The sequence below is a fragment of the Helianthus annuus genome, chromosome 2, assembly GCF_002127325.2.
Source record: "Helianthus annuus cultivar XRQ/B chromosome 2, HanXRQr2.0-SUNRISE, whole genome shotgun sequence".
Taxonomy (NCBI): Eukaryota; Viridiplantae; Streptophyta; class Magnoliopsida; order Asterales; family Asteraceae; genus Helianthus; species Helianthus annuus.
In genome coordinates, this window is record NC_035434.2 from 174,072,310 (window position 1) to 174,088,032 (window position 15,723).

A 15,723-nucleotide genomic window follows, 5' to 3' on the forward strand; every position below is an offset into this window, starting at 1 on the left:
TTGATGACAAAACCTTGTAACTTGTTTGGTGACATAGAGTAGGTTGACTCACACTAGTAAATAGGGTTAATCAAACTGTAAAAGATCTGATGACAAAGACCTATTTTTGATTACCAAATTAAATTAATCAACTTTCCAGCATCATGTCTATGTGATGGCTAATTAACTGAGTAAACTGAGTTTTGTGAAACCTGGAACCTGAAGTTTGGAGGAAGTTGCATTTTATAAATCTGATATCTTTTCTTCTAATTAGTTTTTTTTAGTTTCTTTCAAATTAATTAAAACCCCCAATTCTAGATTAGTAGTAGTTAATTAAATAATTTAGCTAAACACTAACCACATATTCCCCGTGATATCTTTGCTCTCTCTCGTTCGCGTACACACCCACACTAAACACTGACCAAACTTTTTATTTGATGTTTAATTTTTACATTTTTCATTCCTAGCCCTCAAACTTTTAAAACATGTCATTTACTTCTTCTACACACTAACTTAATTATCTTTCCTTGGTTAACTTCATTTACATAAAAGGTTTTAAACTTACTATTAATTATAAAACTTTCAAATTGGTAAAAATCTATGTTTACCATTCCTTATCATTAAAGCATCACGATTAAATTATTATTCTAAGTCATACGAAATTTTGGGGTGTTACAGGAATGGTGTAAAAACTTGCTCAAAGTCACCTTTTTTCGTCCCTGGACTTGCCTATTGCGAATTGGATGAAAGAGAGCCCCCAAACCCTAATTTTTATGGGTTTTATTCGAATTTGCGTAAGTAGCGACCCGTAGGCTACTGATCAGCCATAGCCTACTACTGACAGATTCCTTCCAAAATTGTTTTCTTCATAACTTCTTTGTTTTTGCTACGTTTATTCGTCGTTTTTGCTCACATCTTCGTAATTCAGCCCTCAATCATTCCATATCTTAAGATCTTCATTTCCACTCCATTTGTTTTCCCCAAAACACGTCCAATCTTCGTGTTTAACCTACAAAACACAAATTTGTCGTCGTTATTCAATTTCACACATTTAAACACATAAAAACTCATAAGGTTAATCACTTAAACATGTTAAACACCATTCCAAACCCATTCCATCAACAATGTACTCAAGATCATAGCGGTTTATGATGTTCATGGAGCTTCAATGACGTTTCAATGTTGTAATCTGAATTCAATAAATTATACAACGTGAGCTGTTAAGATCATAGCAATTTTTGCTGTTCATGGAATCTTGGAGGTGCTCGAACTAGAAGGGGAAGTCGATGTGAAGAAAAATAAATGGATATCACATGTCTTTTCCAAGCAATGCCCGAAGAACTTGTTTTTCAGGTTGCTCATCATTAGAAAGCAAAAGATGTATGGGAATACTCAAAGGCTCGATTTGTGGGAGGTAACAAGGTTAGATATGCCAAATTACAAACACTAGAATCAAAGTTCGAAAACTTTGATCTGAAAATGAAAGACTCAGACACTATGGATGACTTCACTGGGAAAACTTAGTTAACTCATGTCACAAGCCAATAACCTTGGATACAAAATTGATAACAAAAGATTAGCGAGATTATGTCTAAAATATGTACTATAAAGGTTCATGAAAATTGTTGCACAATCGAACAATATTTCGATTTGAACACCATGTTGTTTCAAGAAGCCATTGGAAGGTTAAAAGCTTACAAAGAGCGTATCCAGGAGCACACCGCGAGGAGGAATACAAGTGTAATAAATATCTATTTACCAACAAAGACGGAAAAGGAAAAGAGCATAAGTGTGTGCATTGTGCTAGTTGGAGTTAAAAAAGAAAACCAAAAAAACTATGGACGTGACATAGGTATAGGTCGTGGGTCTAGGAAACGTAAAGGTGGTGAACAGATCCATGAAGATTAAAGCCAAGTGAAATGCTACAAGTGCAACAAGCTAGGACATTTTAAGAGTGAATGTTTAATGAAAGTGAACAAACAAGGTGGAAACTAACTTAATCCAACATTTTAAGAGTGAATGTTTCTTTATAAATCTTTGTTTATACAATCCTGATTTAATTTAATGTTGTGTTCGATCGATCCAAAAGCAAAAGTGGCCATCAGATTATTGTTCTACATTAAGATATAAGCATACCTTTAATTTTTATGCAGTACGTCGCTTTAGTTTCATTTATCATATCAACTTTTAAATAAGAAGACTTTTTTTTTTCTTATTTCTAATTATTCATTTTAAATCATATTTAAATAAGAATACTTTTTTTTTTCTTATTTCTAACTATTCATTTTTAAATCATATCTGTAAGTATTTGAATTGAATGAATGAGACTAGAGAAACACCTATGTGGACTTTCTGTTTGTGTGACAATAGAGCTTAAAAATAAAAGAAAACTAGAAAAAGATTTTGGTATGTACAATGATGTTCAAGGTTTTAGATTACATGTCCATGATGTAAAAACACCATTTATGTGACCCGCATACCATTGTAAGTGCAAGACTGCAAGCAACCCATCACCTATTTTTTTTTTTAATGGCAAAAGATTTTATGATACATAGAATAGGGTCAGCGAAGTTGTAAAACCCAATAACAACGTACAGAAAAAGCAAAAAAAAAAAAAAAAAAAAACTACATTATTACATCTTTAACATTAAAATCACACCTGACTTTAAATAGAACTAGCAAGATTCTAACGCGTTTCGTGGTGGGTACCGCTATTGTACCAAACCGTACTGAAACCGACTGAACATCATCTATATCGGTATCTGTATTTATTTTATTGTTTTTGCTTTCGATAAACTGACACCGTATCGCTATCATACCATACCGGACCAAACTGAACAACATTGGTACTTGTATGTATTCTTTTTACCGTAGTGAACTAAATGAATAACATTGGTTTGGGTACCACTAAACTTTTTTATCATTTTTCTTTCAATAAAATGACAGCGTATCGCAACGGTACTGAACAACATGCATGTCAGTACTTGTATTCATTTTTATGGTTCCCAGATTTCAAAAAGTATGATTTATACAACTCTGTTTGCAACAATAAATAAATATCGGTACAAGTATCGTGATAATCTGAACGGATTGATCCATCAGTGTCGGTACCTATGTTTGTCTTTATCGTTTTCGACTAATGTAAATCACGTGTTGATTTCTATACAGATTACATATATCGTATCGGTATTGTAACCAACCGAATTGATACAATACCCGCGGTAGCGCATCGTCACAACACGCAACCAAATAAGTTGGAATGTTAAAAAATAAATAAGCATAGATACGGATTTATATATTTTAAAAAGGTAACGAACGCAAGTTATTGCTAAACAAATTGAATAATAAATAATAAAAGATAAAAAAACAAATACTTAAATATTAGTAACTATTAGTTATCACTAAAAAACAAATTATATTAGAAAATTTATTACCACAAATAAAAACAAATAATAAAATGCAAAGTACTATTCATCAAGAGTTTATTTTTAACTATTATATTTATCACTAAAAAACAAATTATATAATAAAATTGAGTAAATTACGTTTTTGGCCCCTATGGTTATATCACTTTTACTATATTAATCTAAAATAAGAATTTTTAAAATATATGCCCCCATGGTCTCTATAATTAACCATTTTGGCCCCTAAGTCTAGAGATCATGGGGGCCAAAATGGTTAGTTATAGAGAGTTAGAGACCACGGGAACAGATATGTTAAAAATTCTTATTTTTGGCTAATATAGTAAAAATGATATAACCACAGAGGTCAAAAACGTAATTTACTCTAATAAAATTTATCACCACAAATAAAAACAAATAATAAAAAATTACAAAGTACTTTATTTTTGTATGTATAAAGTATAATAATGGGAAGATGGACTAATAAATTTATTCAGAAATATATATTATTATATTCAGCTCTATCTGAAGGAACATATACAATCAACCATAAGTTAGAGATGTTTTAGAAACTGGCTTCCAATAATACTGCTTAAGCCACCTACCATATTCAATAGGTTCATAGAAGTAGAACCCGTCTTCCCTGACCAACCATCGACATATATCTCCTTCCGGGCGACCTTCTCTACACCACTCGCCCATGGTGCTATTGAACACGTCAAATATTTGTTCGTTGTTATTCCACCAAAAATGACAGAAAAAAAGAGTGGCTCTAGAAAAAGACTGGCAAAATGACCACTCGTAGTCATTGTTTGGCGAAAGCACGTGAGAGCCCAAATCGTCATCTTTAGATTGACATCGAAGGGTCACATTGTCATTGTGGATACTTGAATGGATGTTTACAAAGTACTTACTTAAGAAAAAGGGACAACCATTAACAACATTCAGCCCGAGAAATATGAAAACAAAGATAAACAGTTTCTTCATCATGTTCTCCACTCTAAAGACTCATGAAAAAAAGGACATATACTCATACATATATATACACGTAATGCTAATTTTATAATATGATAATAATAGTAGGATTATAAATATATGTATCATCTAATTAATGTGCAATGTGAATTTCATGATATGATAGTATTCACGTAATATTATTATTATTATTATTATTATTATTATTATTATTATTATTATTATTATTATTATTATTATTATTATTATTATTATTATGTAATGTTATCAGCATGATGTATTAATTAATTAATATAAATAAATGTTCTGATATGATACATGTACCTATTTCAAAAAAAAAAAAAAAATTACTACCATTAGAATACAGGGAGTTTGGGTTCATTTGTTACTTAAATAAACACATGTTCACGTGTCATACTGATACATGTGACTTTGTTGGTCGAAGAAGAAGTCGAACTCTACCAGTGGCGGAGCTTAAATTCTCAGTGCGGGTTGTACTCTCAAAATCCACATCGGTAGGGCCAGGCCCTTAAAAATCCAATCCAATACTTTATACTAAATAAATATCAGAAATTTTCGGTAAAATTAACACTACGAGCGAAAAATCGGTTCAAAGCTTATAAATTAAGTGGCAGAGAAGGTTATTTTTTGTAAGATGGGCAAAAAATGAGTCAGATCGGGTATTTATTTAATGATATTGTAAAAGATCCGTATTTATTTATAATATGATCAGTGGCGGACCTAGAAGTATTTTCATGGGGTCGGAACTTTTTTTGAGAATAGTATTCTATGCAAATATTAAATTTTGTTCGGTTTAAGTCGGACTGGGTCGGTCACATCATTAAACCAAAATTCATTAAAATATTTCTTTTAGTAAATCGTATATAAAAAATGATTTAAATAAATTGCCCAAATGATTTATAGTTGAGTTCCAAATGATTTATAGTTGAGTTATATGTCTACCAAATAAATTGCCCAGATGATTTATAGTTGAGTTATATGTCTACCAAATAAATTGCCCAAATGATTTATAGAATTATAGTTGAGTTATATGTCTACCAAATATATTTCTTTGGGCTGCAGCCTGCAAGTGTTTATTAAAAGATTGGGCCAAAATATTCTAAGGAAACCATGGGCTGATGGGCATAGGATATTAGAAGTAAAAAACAAAAAAAAAAAAATGGTACCAAGGATTGAATCTGGCTACCGAGGTGGAAAAGCAATGCATTTACCACCAAGCCAATTTATTACTTGTTTCTTCACACCATCCGTAGTGGACTCGTGGTACTCGACCACAAGCCACCACGAGCTTCACACCGCTCCCACCTCGTGAAAGGGTGTTTTTGGTCTCAGCTCGTGGTCTTGGTCACGCGACAATGTTTGTTTTTTTTTTCCAACGAATGTGGGGGCCAGTATCAAGGAATGAGGGGTTTATTTGCAGTTTTTTTTTTTTTTTTTTTTTTTTTTGTTTGGCACCCCCTTTACCTATTTCTTTATAGTTGCGGGTTATTTTTTAATGAGACGATGAAGATAAAGATAGAGATGGTGTATGTATATGTGGTGATAACATGTGGATCTCATGATGTGGATAAAAAGTGGTTGGATGAGGGGTTTGGTATCTAGTTTTTTTTTTTTTTTTTTAATATCATCGTTACATTAATTAGAAATAAAAAAAGTGGTTGCATGAGAGGTTTTATATGTAGTTTTTTTATTTAATTTTAGTTAATTAATATATATACGTTTTTATTAATTGTTGAAACATTAATTTAAAAAAGAAATAACAATAATAATTAATCATTTTGTGATCATTACGTAATTAATGAAGAAGGGATGAACCACTACAACATTTACTTAGTGAAATGACCTTAATGGCATTTCACATATCTCACCACTATTCATATTCTAATATAATAAATGTATAAATTAAGTGTTAGTCGTGAGAATAAAACAAGTAACTAAATTTATGGTTAGTTACTTTGGTATGTTGGTCCTTATCGAAGACAAACAACCTGATTTTCAGCCACAAAAACGTGTGTCGGGGCAATCATGCAGGAGGTGAAGACTCTGGGCCTGTTTTGGGACAAGGCCCGGGTTAAGATGGTGTCGATGACAGAGGTTCAATGGAGGAATTTTGATTTTGGATAGGCAGGGTCTGTTTGTTTTGGTTTGTCTAGTGATTTTTTGTCCGATGTATTATTGTATTTCTAGCTTCTTGCTAGCGTTTGTGTTTGAATGACGCATATCCTTTTCAAAAAAAAAAAAAAAATTGTAACCATGTGGTCCATGTGAATTCATCTTGCAAATGTAATATAAAAATATATAACTAAAAATGAGGCATTCAAAGATACTTTTTTTTACTTTATTGTTTTAAGCAAATTAAATTTATAAAGAACATCAAGGATAAACGAGTGCAAACTCATTTATAGGTTTCTGAGACGACTTTCTTCCATGATTCCAATCATATTGTTTAGCCCACACTCGAGCATAATTATCAAAAAGATAAAAGCCATCTTGCTTGATCCCCCAATGACATGTATTCGCATCATGAAAACCTTGATAGCATGTCTTAGCCATGGTGCGGTTGAACACCTGAAATGTTTGTTCATCGATCGAACTGGCCCGCCAAAAGTGGCAGGAATAGAGAGTGCTTTCTAACCAATTCTCACAGAATGTCCAACTATATTCAAGGGTTGTGAAGTTAAGTATATGCACTCCGAGATCATCATCTTTCGACTTACAGTGAACCATAACATTGTCGTAAGTGATTGATGTTAACATGTGTACAGCATAACCCTTTGTTATAGTACAGCCATCAACTGAAGAATTAACAAGGTTCAGCCATACAAATATTAATATCAAGAAACACAGCTTTCTCATCATGAAATGCGACTCTAAGAACCATGAAATGAAATTATACATACATATATACATATATATATTTATGTATTTGTGTGTATTATCAGTGTATGTCTATTTGTGTGTGGATGTGTAGATATTATCATACGTAATGTTATTATTGTGATCTACTATTCACGTAATACAATTTGGATGACCATTATAACTTAATACCAATGGACAGAATTTGATAGCTGTATTCAAATGTTGAATTCAACAAAGCAATTATTAGTAATTAAAAACCCAATTTTGAAAAGTAAAATCAAGCATGTATATTTTTTTTGGACGGTAGGATTTCACAAAAAAACCCCAAAAAAACCTAAACCCCCCCCCCCCTCCCACCCCCACCCACCAAAAACCTAAAAAAAACCTAACCCGCCCCCCCCCCCCCCCAAAAAAAAAAAAAACCTAACCCCCCCCCCCCAAAAACCTAAAAAAAAAATCTAAAAAAAACTAAACACCCACCCCCCACCTCACCCAAAAACCTAAACCCCCACCCCCTCGGCAAAAAAAAAAAAAAAAATTTTTTTTTTAGGGTGGGTGATGTGTGTGTGTGTGGGGGGGGGGGGGGTTTAGGTTTTTGGTGGTGGTGGATGTTTAAGGTTTTTTTTTGTAGTGGGTTTTTTTGTGTACTGGGTTTTTTTAGGTTATTGGACACTTGTCACTCTATAAATCCTTCTTACACTTCTTACAATTAGGATCCTTTGTATTTGATCCTAATCCATGCTGTAAAAACCCAATAAAGTACAAACGGAAACGAAAAATAAAACACAATGTAATATCCCTTTGCTTTGCTTTGCTTTTCGGTTATAAAAAAATAATTATATCTCTAATATTCAAATCTACCCATCTCTAATATTGAATTTGATAGCTGTATTCAAATATTGAATTCAACAAAGCAATTATTAGTAATTAAAAAACCCAATTATGAAAAGTAAATTCAACCATGTATTTTTTTGAACGGTAGAATTTTACGATTATAGAATAAGACTAGCATATGCATCACGTAGACACCTCTCTAACGTGTGTTTATATATATCATCTACCATGTAATGTGATACAATAGTATTCACGTAATAGTAACAATTTATATAACATTTAATGTTGTCCCCTGCTTTAACAATTAACATAAATAAATCAATGTCTATCCAGTACATAACACCCAGAACTGAGAGAAACCAGAACTGAGAGAAAAGCCAACGTTAGGGGTATGTACGGTCCGGTTATTAGCATTATCCGCATCCGTAATCGAAGTCATCAGTTAACCAGTTCGGCTAATTCGGTTAATTTGTCGGTTTTCAGTTCGGTTAATTTCGCTTAATAACCAAATCAAACAAGGGCTAATTTTTTTCTTAATTAGAAATACATGTAATTGAGGTTGAATACATGAAATAGATGTATAAATACATTAAATGGATGTATAAATAAATGAAATGGAGGTATAAATACATGAAATGGAGGTATAAATACATAAAGAGTAAATTACAAAACTCGTCCTTTATGTTAACACCATATTGCAAACTATGTCCTTTATCTTCAATATATACAAGAAACGTACTCGATGTTTGCAAATCCTTGCATGTTACGTCCTTTAGTCCTAACACAGTTAGTTTTCATGGTTAAATTTGAATAAGTCAACTCCACATAAGGGTACTTTGATCATTTTATCCTAAATGCTAAAATAAATAATCATAAAACAATAAATAAAACAATTTTAAAATTATATATGTATATATACTTATAAATATATACAGACACCACATATATAACCCCCACCACCACAACCAACCTGCCACCACCACCACCACCACCATCACCGATCTGCCACCTCCACCACCGATCTGTCTTATCTTTGTCTCTCTTCACACATACTTTCTCCATCTAGAACCACCACCACCCCACCATGTGCCACCACCACCACCACTTCACCTGCCACCACCACCACCGATCTGTCTCCTCTCTTCACACACACTTTCTTCCCCAAATCAAAGATCCCCATATTTCTTCCTCAAAACAAGGACCCCCAAATTTATTTATTGAACCTGGTCGTGGAAGGAGGGCGATGATGCTAGCCGGATTCTAGTTATCATCGTCATCTAGATACCGCCGCCGTCGAACTTGCCGAGAACGGCTTGCAGCCGAAGTCACCCGAACCTCCGCTTCGGCACCCAACCTAAGCTCATTCTACAGTTCGTTGAAAATTTCTTACGATCACTTTATCTCTCTTGAATCCCTCATCTTCTCACCGATTCAAACCCTAAACCTCATCGGACCTTCAAATTCAATCTCTTCAAGCATCCACAGCTCAATGTTCTCATGTAAGTTCGTACACACCTTTTTCATACGCCTCAAAACCCTAATTTTTTACAATCTGAAAACCAAACGCCTTAAATTTCACTTTTCGAACGAATCTCCTTTGTTTTTGTGCTTATATTATGCTTTTTGATTGGATGAATTGCTGATTTGGTTTGAATTTAGGTGTGGAGACGGTTAGTAGGTATGAAGAAGATGTTGAGTAAGGAGAGAGAGACCTGGTAGGGAGAGAGAGAGAGTTAAGGAGTGGATTGGATTTTTAATTTATTAATTTGACTAAATAGGGTAAAATGACCAAAATACCCTTATGTGGGGTTGACTTAGTCAAATTTGTAACACCTCGAAATTTTGAGTCCAATGATGTATTGACACGTGTCTTGAGTCTACACGTGGCATTTAATGTTTAATAAAGGACTAATATTGACAAACCTTGAAAGTATGTAAATTCGAGGGTTATAAATGTCAAACAAGGGTAAGTATACTGTATAGTAACCCTAAAAGATGCTCGTACCTTCAAACGAATAAATCATGGATCGTACGGAAGCGAAACGCGGAAGAAAGTGAGAGACTACAAGCTGCGATGGGTTAACTGTGTTAACATGTTTAATTATACCTCTGAGTGACCCTTTGACATACCCGAAGCCTTGTAACAGTAAAATACGCTCACTAAAATATAATATATAAATTCCGCGAAGTTCCGTTTTAAAACGAGAAACTTATGACCAAATTCGTACGAGAGGGGTTAAAAGCGTCAACTATATAAATTAAGGCTTTTCGGATAATAAGTAAACTATCCGGGGGCTTAATAACACGGGTAAATAACGCGAGGTCCTTAATTATAATTAACCGAGGGCCATCTCGCAAAGTTACCCCTTCAAACCCGAAAGGTCAGGGTATTAATTACCAAAGATTTTAGTAATCATTGTAAAAAGATTTAAAAAGATTGTTTCTTAACACCTTACGGACCGTAAAGGTCATGCCTTACGGACCGTAAGGGAGTGAATGATTAACTGAGATCCGCCACAGGCTTACGGACCGCAAGGCCTAAGCCATACGGTCCGTAAGCGATGCCCAGCGACAGAAACTTGGCTGTTGGCTGTTTAAAGCGGTAAAACAATTAAGGATGGGTTTCCCAGAGGCATGGGCGCCCCCTACTCGACCCATAACACCTAGAGACACATGCCATTCATCCATGATCACTTGTAGGCTATTGTGTAATGATCTAAGAGCCATTTGAGCACTATAAATAGACACATTGTGTGCATATGTTCACCACACCTCAAACACACTCTTCTGATCATACTTGGAGCTCTCAAAGCTTTCTCTTAGCATCCTATTTCGTGTCAAGCTTCTGTAAGTCATTCAAATCCTTTGTGGTTAAGTTTTTCCTAGTTTAATAGCTAAAAATCAAACCGTCGTAACTACGGTTTGACTTCAAGATAAATCCTTAATGGCTCAGTCGCTTGTCGAATCAAAAGTGGTTATGTGTTGGTATTTATGTGGGTAATAAACCTCTGAAATGGTTCCCCATGATCACCACTCTAACTAGTTCAAATGTCGAGTCAAACGTGTACTTAAAAAGTCAACAGAAAGCTATTTTTGCGATTTATGCATAATCTGTAATATAAACGATATGCAACCTGTTTAGACACTCATAAAACATGATAAATAATATATAAACTTGTTTACGCTCGTTTGATTCGGCCATTTGCTATATTAACCCGGTTCGGAGCCGAATGTCGCAAAAGTTTGACTTTTGCTTTGACTTCAGTTCTGACCCGTTTTTAGTACAATGTAGATATGCCTTAGGACTCTCTTAAGACCAGGTCACGTGTTGGTATCACCCTCTGTGACCGGTTCGTTGTTTATCCGAGTCTTTTACGCATTTTCGTTAATTACTTAAAAGTTGACCGTAACGCCCTTTTTAAAATAAAACGAGTATTTCGGACACGTGAAGGGACCATAACCTTGCTTACTAAATCCTAAGCATGTCCCTAAAGTTTCACGCCAATCCGAGGTCTAGAATGGGAGTTATGCTAAATAGCGCATTTATAAGAAACTTTTGTAATAAGCGGCGCAATTAGCATAACGCCTACCTAAACCAAGATTCCGTCACCAAAACTTTTACCCACTGTAATAAAATAATATTTTTGGGATTTTTAAAGATTTTTAATAAATTTTAACCTGCTCATAACCTGCGGTTATGGCTACGGTTCGGTAAATACCGAATATGCCCTTTTCGGCCAAAACTTGAGTTCTACAAGGTCTTTTGACCCGATTCCAGTTGCTACTGATTTTAAATAATAAATAAGATATTTTAGACTTGTTAAACTGATCGGGAAACTCAGGTTTCCTGTAGAACTCGGTAATCCCTTTAAAAGTCTTTAAAATGACCGGAAAACCCCTACGGGGCGTATAATGAACTAAAACTCGTTACGGGCATTATGGAAGGTATCCTACTGATACCACAACCTCTTTAAAGTATATTGACTTAGGAAAACAGTGTAGGACTCCTACGGTTACCCGTTGCGCCTATTGCGCGCACGGTTCGACTTATGTAACTAGTTTACATAAATTAGCCGATACGGGTCAAACCATATCATTTTGACCCCAAAATCCAGAGTGTGAATATTAAACCCATATAAAACGAGTCTCCGAACTTGTTGGGTCAGAATCACATTCCATTCTCGGTTTTCGCCTTTCACGTGATTAAACCGTAACTATCCCTCGAAACTAACCGGTCTAGGCTACGGCTAATATAAAGACCCGTTAGGATTCTAATAGGTTATTTTAAAACCTTCGTTCCAGAATAAGGAGCCCCAGTAAAAGATATCAGTGATTTAATTGATTAAGGAATATACATTGCAAAGGTAAATACTTTTAACTTATTTTCCCTTATACGGGCTTGGGTTACGGTATATAAAATACCGCTTGATCGAGCATCAAATAATTCCATCACTTAGGTGGTTAATTGAATAGTTTGATCGGCTCATTTAAACAGTCTTGTTACTTAAAAGCCTTTGGGGGGTTAATGACCATGTCCCGGATATCCTTGGCATCATTTTACGAAATGGCCACGACCTCGACACCCGGGTGTAGGCGTACACCCGGTATGATGTCTATACTATTGAAAGACGTAGCCGATGGTTTACCCACCTCGGTTTTACGCAATGTGGTGTGTCTATTGATCTTTAACCGGCACGATCCGGGCTACTGAACGCATAGAAGGAACATGTAATTCGTTCACAAGATTATAATTTTAAATAATTCTCCCAAGTTAAATAAACATGTTTGTGCCAAGTGCATCCAAACCAATTTTCAACCATTTTACAAAATGAGTCAGTTGATTGTATTTACCAGTGTAAACTGACGTATTTTCCCAAAAAGATTAAGTGCAGGTACTACACGTAATTGGCTGGTAGTAGCTCCCTAGCATCTAAGGAAGTCTCGCAAGCTTGATGTCTATCTGTTGAACAATATTTTTATTTATTCCATCCTGTGGATACTATTCAACTACTTGTGATACATTTGGATATTACAGTAAATGGTTGAATTATATTTATCTTTATGCTTCCGCTGTGCATTCATATATTGTGGTTTGACTATATTGTTGCCAACTACGTCACGGTAATCCCCACCGGGCCCACCGGTGATTCATGTGGAAATCGGGGTGTGACAAAATTTAACCATCAAAACCAACTGTGTTAGGACAAAAGGACATAACTTGCAAGGGTTTACAAACATCGAGTACGTTTCTTGTAAATATTGAAGATAAAGGATAAAGTTTGCAATAAGTGGCATAAATAAAGGACGAGTTTTGTAGTTTACTCTACATGAAATGAAAGTATAAAAATATGAAATGGAGGTATAAGAGGTAAAATATGTCAAAATATAAATGGTTTGGTTCGGTTAATTTTGGGTCTTTACCCACACATTGTGTGGGTAAAAGCCTATTATGTGTTGGTAGTTGTCTTTAGATACACATAAATTAAGTGTTAGGACGTGTAGATTCGCGACAGTAATGGTTTTCGGCATTTTCGGCATCGGTATCCATTTTCCCCAATTTTTTTCGACCAATACTGGTTTGGCACGGTACCAGTATTTTGGTTGACATACAGGTATTGAACTGGTACCGTACCGTATCGATCATTTTCGGCATCGACATCCATTTTCCCCAATTTTCGAGACCACTACTGGTTTGGTACGGTAGCGGTATTCTGGTTGATATATCGGTATCGTACTGATTATTTTCGATACTAATACCCAATTTTTCCATTTTTCGATACTGGTATGGTACTATGCTCATCCCTAATCTAAATATGTGTAGCTCTTATTTTGCCACGTCATTTTCAAAATATTAAAAAAGTTTATTCACTTATTTTATCTACATTTTTATTTAAAACTATTATGTGTTGGTAAAACATAATCAGTTACCACACATATATTAGTTTGTTAACGTGTGTGTAGATAATTTATCTACACATATATTAGTTTGTTAACTTGTGTGTAGATAATTTACCTATACATAATGAGGATTAGTCACACATGTGGATAATTTAACATTTAATTAATTATTAACTTTTAAGGAAATTTTCTCACCAACGCTAAGTGTGACTAAAATGTATTACCAACACATACTATATGTTAGTAATTATGAAAAGATGTAATCAACCATTATCCACATATATACAAACATGTGTAGGTAAATTATATTTGGATAAACAATCAAATTTCTTGTAGTGTGATAACCGACTTTCGGTTAATTCGGTTAATTTTGATTCGCTTTCGTTAGTTTTTGATTTAGTTTTAGTTAACGGTTCAGATATTGCACACCCCTAGCCAACACATGGTTTGAAACAGAGTAGACTAGTCTAAACCTCTTACATGTGAAACCCATCTATTTTAAGACAATTTAAAATAAAAAAGTTGCATTAAATTAAAAAAATCTTAGAATTATCTATACTATATAATAAAAGAAACCAATATAAGGACACATGTCATTCATTGAAGCCATCTATTTTTTTATAGATAATTAATATCAATTATAGTATATATTATAAAAAAAATTAATAATAATAATAAGTTGTGTTAAAAAAAATTATAAAATTAAAATTATAGATAATGACGACGAAGTTGAAGGAATTAGGAATTTACAAAATACATTTTTTAATATATAAATATAATTGCTATGGTTATGGATCGAACTTATAGATAAGACGACGAAGTTGATTTTAATATATAATTAATAATTTCTATGGTTATAGTTACAAAATTATTCCTAAATCAAATGTTATTGCAGGGTATTTTGGTAATTTAAGCAAAACTTAACAGAAAATTTAACGGAAGTTGACAGTAAATATAATTTTATAAATTAAATAATAAAAAATTATATATTTAAAAGCCTCGTGTATTGTGCGGGTTGCATAAAAGTAATTTTATATAACAAACAATAAAAAAAGTTATATTTAAGAAAAGCCTGTGTATTCACGGGTGGAAGAAATGTAAATTTATATACTAAATAATAAAAAAAATATATTTAAAAAAAATCGGTGTATTGTACGGGTTGAGTAAATTTAATTTTATATAGTATAGATAATAAAAAAATGTTATATGTTTAAAAACCTTGTGTATTAAACGAGTTTATCTATTGTTAAATAAATCTTTCTAACCATAAGCCCCGAACATGTTACAAAAAAAAAAAAAAAAAAATTAGTACCCAAAGGTGTTACTTTTGGTAAACCACAAGGACTATCTTTGTAATTAACTCTTGCATTTATTCAACCCGTGTAATAAACGATATTTTAAAGATATATTTTTTATTATTTAATATATAAAATTACATTTATTTAACCCGTGTAATACACGGGGTTCTAACCTAGTTTAAACTAATAACATAAATATATAAACCAAAAGAAAATAAATTAGAAAACAAATATACAAAATAAAAATAATATAAACGAAGAAAAACAACTTTATTAAAATTAAAAACAATTCACAAATACATAATTCAACCTAAATAAAATAGATAATTAAACTTAAATAAACTAAATATTTAAACTAATATCAACCTTTGAACCATCAGTGTGAACTGTGAAATAATAAAAAAATTGAATTTTTATTAGCCTTAATTTTGTTTTTTGTTTTTTGCATATTTTTATTT

At 33.3% G+C, this 15,723-nt stretch overlaps 1 long non-coding RNA gene across 1 annotated transcript; it reads right to left on the reverse strand.

Annotated features, from left to right (window-relative positions):
- Positions 1-957: 957 nt before the first annotated feature.
- On the reverse strand, positions 958-5,876 carry LOC110927358. Its single transcript, XR_002585606.2, has 2 exons — positions 5,543-5,876; positions 958-988 (listed from the first exon to the last, which is right to left on the reverse strand). It is a non-coding gene; the product is annotated as an uncharacterized LOC110927358 (long non-coding RNA).
- Between the last annotated feature and the right edge of the window lie 9,847 nt (positions 5,877-15,723).